The 7,241-nt window shown below is 41.5% G+C and overlaps 1 protein-coding gene across 6 annotated transcripts in view; it reads right to left on the reverse strand.

Moving 5' to 3' along the window:
* The window catches only part of ATP8B4 (ATPase phospholipid transporting 8B4 (putative)), a 217,090-nt gene extending 210,231 nt beyond the window's left edge, over nt 1-6,859 (reverse strand). For 4 of the 6 annotated variants that reach the window (XR_006887667.1, XM_046655056.1, XM_046655053.1 and 1 more), the window contains exon 1: nt 249-336. The gene's annotated coding sequence lies outside the window, so the exon portion shown is untranslated. Of the gene's footprint in view, nt 1-39; nt 143-248; nt 337-6,620 lie in introns of those variants that run through there. The other 2 variants (XM_046655054.1, XM_046655055.1) reach the window with 2 other exon arrangements.
* Between the last annotated feature and the right edge of the window lie 382 nt (nt 6,860-7,241).

Below are 7,241 nucleotides of genomic sequence, written 5' to 3' on the forward strand. Positions count from 1 at the left end.
CCCCCCCCCCCCCCCCCCCCCCCCCCCACCCCGACTCACCTCAGCCTGGACCTAACCCTCTCCCCCAACAGGGAGATTTCCCAGCAGTGCAGGAAGATCAAACAGGTACCCATTCCGTGACCATATCAATGAGAAAAGCAAGGTTGTTCTGAAAGCTCTAGTAATTACATGAAAAACAAACTGGGTCTCTAGGGGACATTCTTGAAAACCTGAGATCAACTCCCGGAAAAAAACTCTTGACCACTTACCACCACCGGAAGCTGCTAGATGGCAGCTCAGAATCAGCATCTCATCAGAAAAAGAGGAAGACGTTGTAGGAAAGCAGCTTTACTACCAGTGAGGAACTTGGTGGGGCGGGGGGGACTGCTCCTTGGAAAAACACCAAAAGCCCAGAAGAGTCTCTCCTTCTACGGTTGCCTGCTGTTGCTGCCAGGATAGAATCGGTTAATCTTGGAGAAACAAAAGGAATCTCCCTAGAGGCTGGCTTCTGGAGGATGGCTTCCTCTGTGGGAACCAAGAGTTCAGAAGGATGGAAGCAGACAACAGAAGGGGTCACCAGTCACCACTTCTCTTACCAAACTTTTATCAGCCCCCGACTGAGGGGAATAAGCAAACCTCTTTGGAGTTCCCACCTGTTTTGCCCAGAGATGAAGGAATTAGCAATGGTTTGGTTTGGCTTAATCATTACAAGGGAAGCTCAACTCTCTCGCGGATGAAAGCTAAGCACACTCAAGCACCATTTAATACGCAGTGTAATGACACTTCTTCTTTCCCAACATTCTTAATTTCTGCTCAGAGGAAGCAAGCAATTAACCCTGAGGATGCTGAAGAACAAATGCACTGACTTTTTAGTTCAGAATCACTTTGGGGGAGGTTCTGGCTTATAAGATGGGATTAGATGAAAACAAAATATTTTGGTATGTGTCTATTTTTAAAAGAAAGGGTTATGGCTCCTTTTAAATACGTCTGAAGCCATTTATAGATTTTCCAGAAGTTGCATCAGATTTGCAGTTAAGTACTGAAATCAAATATGTTTTAATCATGTCTCTACAACCAGAACAAGCTGATCCCCTGTGCATTGTCAACTCCACTCTCCTAGAGCACCCTGGTACTGAGCCCTCAGGTTCCCACAGAGAGCCAGACCAGAGAGAAAGGAGAGTTTTTCCCTGCCAAGGCTCTGCAGTCACAAGAAATTGCAGATTTCTTGAAATGAGAGTGATGGCTTTCTTCCTCGCATAATAAAAAGGACTAAGCACAGCCTATATAAAGAAGCAATCATTTCTTTGAAACGTTTATAATGAAAAGCTCTTTTAAATTTAAAAAAAATTTTAAGTATAGCCACTACATCATTTTTTAAACCTATCACATTGGCAATTATTATATGTTTGGTAATTCCCTCTGTTAAAGATGATATAACGAAATCAGCACCTTCTCCTACACTGTTAGTGGGAATAGAAATTGCTAAAATATTTTAAAATGGAAGCTAAGCAGTTCCTATCAAATATAGAAATGTGCATGTTTCCATCTCTTAGAAATTTACCTTCCAGATGACTACAAACATGGGCAAACATATCTGTAAAAATGTTCATTATAGTACTGTTTGTGATAGCAAAGAACTAAAAATGGCTTAAATATAGGGTACTGGCTAAATAAGTTAAGGTACATCCATACAAAGGAGTACTATGCAACCATGAAGAAGGAGTAGAACAGGAGTGAAGAATTAGCTCGTCTGGATTCAGATCTGGCTCCACCAGTGACTTACAGCTCACTCTGGGCAAGTTCCCAAACATCTCTGGGCCTCAGTTCCCCATCTGTAAAAAGGTGATAATTACAGTACTTACCATAGAGGATTGTTGCAACTAAGACAGTGCCTGGAGCAGAGTAGATGCTCAATAAATATTAGCTATTACCAGTGAGAGAGGGAGGCCTCTTCAGATTGACATGGAAAGATGCCCAAGATGTATTGCCAAGTGGAAAGAGCAAGTTGCAAAACAGTACATATAGGATAATTCATTTGGTAAAAACATCCTAAATGTGTTTGCTGTTTACTGTCTGTTTACTGTTGTTTGTCAGTGGTGTAGTGGTTAAGTTCACATACTCCACTCAGGCAGCCTGGGGTTCACAGGTTGAGATCCCAGCCACGGACCTACACACTGCTCCAAGCCATGCTGTGGCAGCATCCCACATACAAAATAGAGGAAAACTGGCACAGATGTTAGCTCAAGGACAATCTCCCTCAAGCAAAAAGAAGATTGGCATCAGATGTTAGCTCAGGGCCAATCTTCCTCACCAAAAAAAAAAGAAAGAAAGAAAGAAAGAAAAAAAACAGACAAAAAATAATAAAATAAGCTCCTGGAGAGAAGAGACTATTCTTCACTGTTGTATCCCCAGTATCTGGAATAAACATTCAATAAATATTCATTGACTGAATAAATGATAACAGGAAGGCTAAGTAAGAAGAAATAACTAACAGCAATTACCTCTGAGGAATGGTTGGGGGTTGAGGGGCTGGTGGGCCCTGGGAGAAATGTTTTGTTGGTTCTTACCCTTTTGTACTGCTTAAATTTTTCACAATGAGCTTGTTTGCCAACTAATAAAAATGCAACTCTGAGAAGATAGTGTTTTTGCTTACAGGGAGCATCTCAAGATCTGTGGTTGCCCCCACTAACAGCAGACAGATGGAGGAGCAAGGGATGATTCTGCCTATAATCTGATAAATTAATGAGACAGAAAGCAATTTACAAAAGAAGGAAAACACAGAGCTCTTTTTTCCCTTGGTCTTCCACTTATCTTTCCAGAGTTATTCCTACAATCTCCAAGCCAGATCCTCTGCCCTAGTCCACGGGACCCTTCTCCATTACCTAAACATCAACTGCACATCCCTACCATGGCATCTTTGCTCTCCTTTTGGGAGGCCTTTCCCTTCATCCTCTCACTGCCGATCCATCCTTAAAGAACCAGATCACATGTCTGCTCCCATCCAGAGCCTTTTCTGACTCTCCCAGCATCTCTGGTCCCTCTGTCGTGGGCACTGCTGGAGCCCAGGCTTGGTTCCATCCCCTGACACTTATCCTACATCTGCTATCTTCCCTCTCATTCTATAGATTACTTAAGATGAGGACTGGAAGCACGGTGTCTTCAGTTTCGCAACCCCCCTCACACATACACACACACACAGAGCCCAGCACCGTAATGGACAGAGTGCCAGATTAAGGAGCTACATGTTGCGATTTTGTTCCATTTGCCCAAAAGCTTCTGATACCAGAAAAAGTTCACACACCTTGTCATCGTCCCTGAAATTTCAAGACTAGAGATGTCTTTCTTTGGCCTACTAAGAATATTCTTGTTTAATGCTTCTAAAAGATCTAAATAAGTTTGAAATGCTCTAGTTACTCATGTACTAAATAGTCTGAACTGATTTAATCATATTTTTTACTAACTAACCACACTGAGACAATGAGGAATACTAACGGGAGAAGAAAGTAGGATAAAATAGAAAAAGGGCAAAGATGGGCTTACCACACCTACAGTCAGACCACAGAACGCCTACTTCATGTTCATCCCACGCACAGAAGCTCTCATGATGCGTGCACGTGGTGCGGAGGGGGACTCCTAGCACTGATGCCTTATGATTTTGAAATATTCATTCATTTTAACATGCAAGCATCTTGCCGTTGAATACTCTCTTGCAGATAGATCTTTGAGTGCTTAAATAAAAAATAATTTTACAGTGTCATAGAATTATGTGGTACTTAAAATCACAGAGCATCAGATTTATTCGTCCCATCACTTAAAGTCCCAAAGTTCTTTATCCATCTCTAGAATATAACATTACAGCAGGTGCTTCTATTCCTCTACCAGACTCTCTTGTCACCCACATGTCCCCTTGACTCTCTCCCCCGTTTCCCTTAAACCTGTGCTCAAAGTCACCAGCTCAGAAAGGCCTGCCCTGGTCAGCCTACCTAAAACAACACACACAATCCCTATCACTCTCTATTCCTTATCTTGCTTCATTTTTCTCCATAGGAAAACCACACAGCCATTAAACTGTATATTTTCTTGTTTATTGTCCAGTTTCCCCCACCAGAAGGTCAGCTTTGGGAGAGCAGAGACTTTGTCCTGTTCACTGTTGCTCACCCAAGGCCTAGAGCAGGGCTTAGTGGGTGACTGATGAATGTTGAATCAACAAATGATTGTAATAGCCTTGTGGTACAGTTATTTATAGCTTACTAGATATGTGTGCATCTTCCTCCAGAATGTGAGCTGCTCGAAAACAGAGCTCTTGTCTCATTCACTGCTGTATTTCAACACTGCCCAGAAAATAGTAATTTATTCATAATTGACTTAAAGCTGAACTCTAAAGTGTAGTTCTCTATATGACACTTTCCATTTCCATTAAATTTCCATTTACAATGTGCCCTCAACTAAATTTCCCTTGGCTCACCTTCACTTGTCAGTCCCCAAAGTCGTGCCAATTGGCAGGCCTAATGTAAACAGACCTTGTCACAGGCATACAGTGGGTAGAGTCAGATGTCAGACCGTATGTAGCTGTATCTTGAAGTATTAAATTCAGAGGAGGAGGAGGAAGAGGAGTCTAGGGGAAAAGACAGAGGCCCAGCACACAACGAAGGTGAAGAGGGCAGCAGCTCACCCTGCAGGGCATGAACAGAGGAGAGATACTTGCTCTGGAGAACCAAAAAAGTGTAGAGGGAAGTGAGAGTTTAAAGTTCTGCTCTTTTTCCATCCCTAGGTTCATAACCAAAAGAATTGCAGGCAAGAAACCAAACAGATACTTGTAAACCAATGTTTGTAGCAGCATTATTCACAACAGCCAAAAGATGGAAACAACCCAAATGTCCATCGATGGATGAATGGATAAACAAAATGTGGTATATCCATACAGTGGAATATTATTCAGCCTTATAAAGAAATGAAATTCTGACATATGCTACAACATGGACGAACCTTGAGAACATTACGCTCAGCGAAATAAGCCAGACACAGAAGGACAAATATTGTATGATTCCACTTATATTTAGTCCCTAGCACAGGCAAAGAGGAGAGCTAACCAGGCGCTGGGGGGAGCAGAGAATGGGAAGTTATTGTTTACTGGGTATAGAGTTTCAGACAGGGATGACAAAAGAATTCTAGAGATGGATGGTGGTGATGGTTACACAGCGTTCTGAAAATACTTAATGCCACTGAACTGTACACTTAAAATGATTAAAATGGTAAATGTTCTGTTATTCCCATAGATAATATTACCTGAACAGGGGTTAATCTTCAATCTTCATTAGGCAGCATGGACATTATCAGAACACCAGAAATTGTGGGCTTTGAAATGGCCTTGTTTTGCTTTAAAACCTTCCTTTTTACAAATGTCCCTCATGTCTGTAATCTAGAGTTTCCAAAGAGCTTTCTCAATGACCACTTCAATTTGTCCTCACAATAATCCAGTGAGTTATGCTAAATGGATTTTGATTAACTATCTGAGCCTTTGAAAGAAAACTTTCCTGCTAATTTACTTGCCTCTTACCTGGTCCTCCAACTTTGTACATATTTCATTAAAAGGAAGAGATGGAATTTTTTATATTTAAGAATCTGAAGCCACACAACTTTCCTGGATAGAATAAACAGTATTACATTTCTTAGAACCTGTGACTATGTCTAGCTCTACTACCAAGACTGCTAAGAAAGCCAACGAATTACCATTTTAAGTAAACACATTAACCACCTATAGCAAATGGAATGCCCTGACCCATAGTTTGAAATTTACAGTTGGAAGAAATGGATTTAAGAAACATATCTTCATTCAACAAATGCAGATACTGCGCTAGGCTCTTTATAGGACATAGAAAGATAAACAAAACGTGATTCCTGCTCTTAAGACACTTATCACGTCTTGGGAGGCATCAGACACACAGGTGAGGGGGTTCTGCAACGAAAGAGGAAAACAACAGGCTCTGCTACTGAGAACGGGCCCGTCAAACAGCAGATTCACTCACTTTGTGTCAATCCAATTCAATCACAATGAAATGGACAAATTAAGATTTAATCAATTCCCCGGAATTTAGCCATTACAAGAGTTTTAGGTTTTTTTGTTTGTTTGCTCGCTTGCTTTTAATGCCAAGAAAGGAAGATTGAGCTGACTGAAGTGTCAGACCAAGGCCTCGTGTCAACCTGAATGACAGAGAAGTCTCTCTGGACCAAAATTACGAATTGGACATATACAATAAAAAAGGAAAGAACTAGAACAAAGTATTCCCCAATTTTAGCAACACATTCTTGAGCAATCCACCTGCTGTGAGCAGACCAGCCCACTTGAACGTACAGAAGCAGAATCTCTTTGAGAGGAGCCCCGGCCTCTACACTGTAAACCTACGCACCAAAACATGAGGCTTGCTGAGGTATAAATCATGCAATGTTGTGCAAATTACTTCACTGCCTTAAACTTTAGCTTCCTGGTTGTAAAATTGGGAACATTAAAATCTTCTTCTTAAGCTGTTTGTGAAGCTCAAAAGAGATACTCACTAGATTAATAACAAGTGCGTAAAAGAAAGAGGGCATGTGTAAATTACATATACAGTGACAGAACAAGAATAAATAATATAACCCAGTACCTGTCACATAGTCATTGTCCAACGAAAGGTCAATGTCCTTCCAGCTCTCTCTCCAGAATCTTCCCAAATGGCTACCACATTTCCTTTATCAGAAGAGAAGGAAGACATCCGAGTTCTCAGCTACTCCACATCTCCAGTTCTTTCCATTCTAATACAGCCACCTGCCTTCTCCTCTGCTTTCTAGGACAGTAGTCCCCAAGCGTATCCTTTCAATATACCATAAAACAGCACAAGAAATAGATGGTTTTAAAGGATGAGATCAATAAAGATAAATACAAGTTCTAGTACTTTCTTCCTGCACCCCAGGGGACCGTTTGAAAACCACTGCTCCACGACAAGGACCAGCAGGCACGGAAGTATACTAAACAGGTTCCTTCCGCACCACTCCCTCTTCTTTTCAGTGATTGAAACCTACTCACTTCCCATTCAGAATCAGCTTCACCAAAGCTTGAAATCATACCTTCGCTCACGGTCTTTAGTAAACAAAAAGAAGGTAGAGTTTTCTAACCTCTTATAGGTGCATTTACTATCTGGCACTTATCATAGTGTGCCGGGCTGAAGTGCACCAAGAGAACGGAACTCATCTCCTCCTCCCCCAGGCTCCCCACCAATTACTTCCTG

The sequence above is a fragment of the Equus quagga genome, chromosome 2 (assembly GCF_021613505.1).
Source record: "Equus quagga isolate Etosha38 chromosome 2, UCLA_HA_Equagga_1.0, whole genome shotgun sequence".
In the NCBI taxonomy this organism is placed as follows: Eukaryota; Metazoa; Chordata; class Mammalia; order Perissodactyla; family Equidae; genus Equus; species Equus quagga.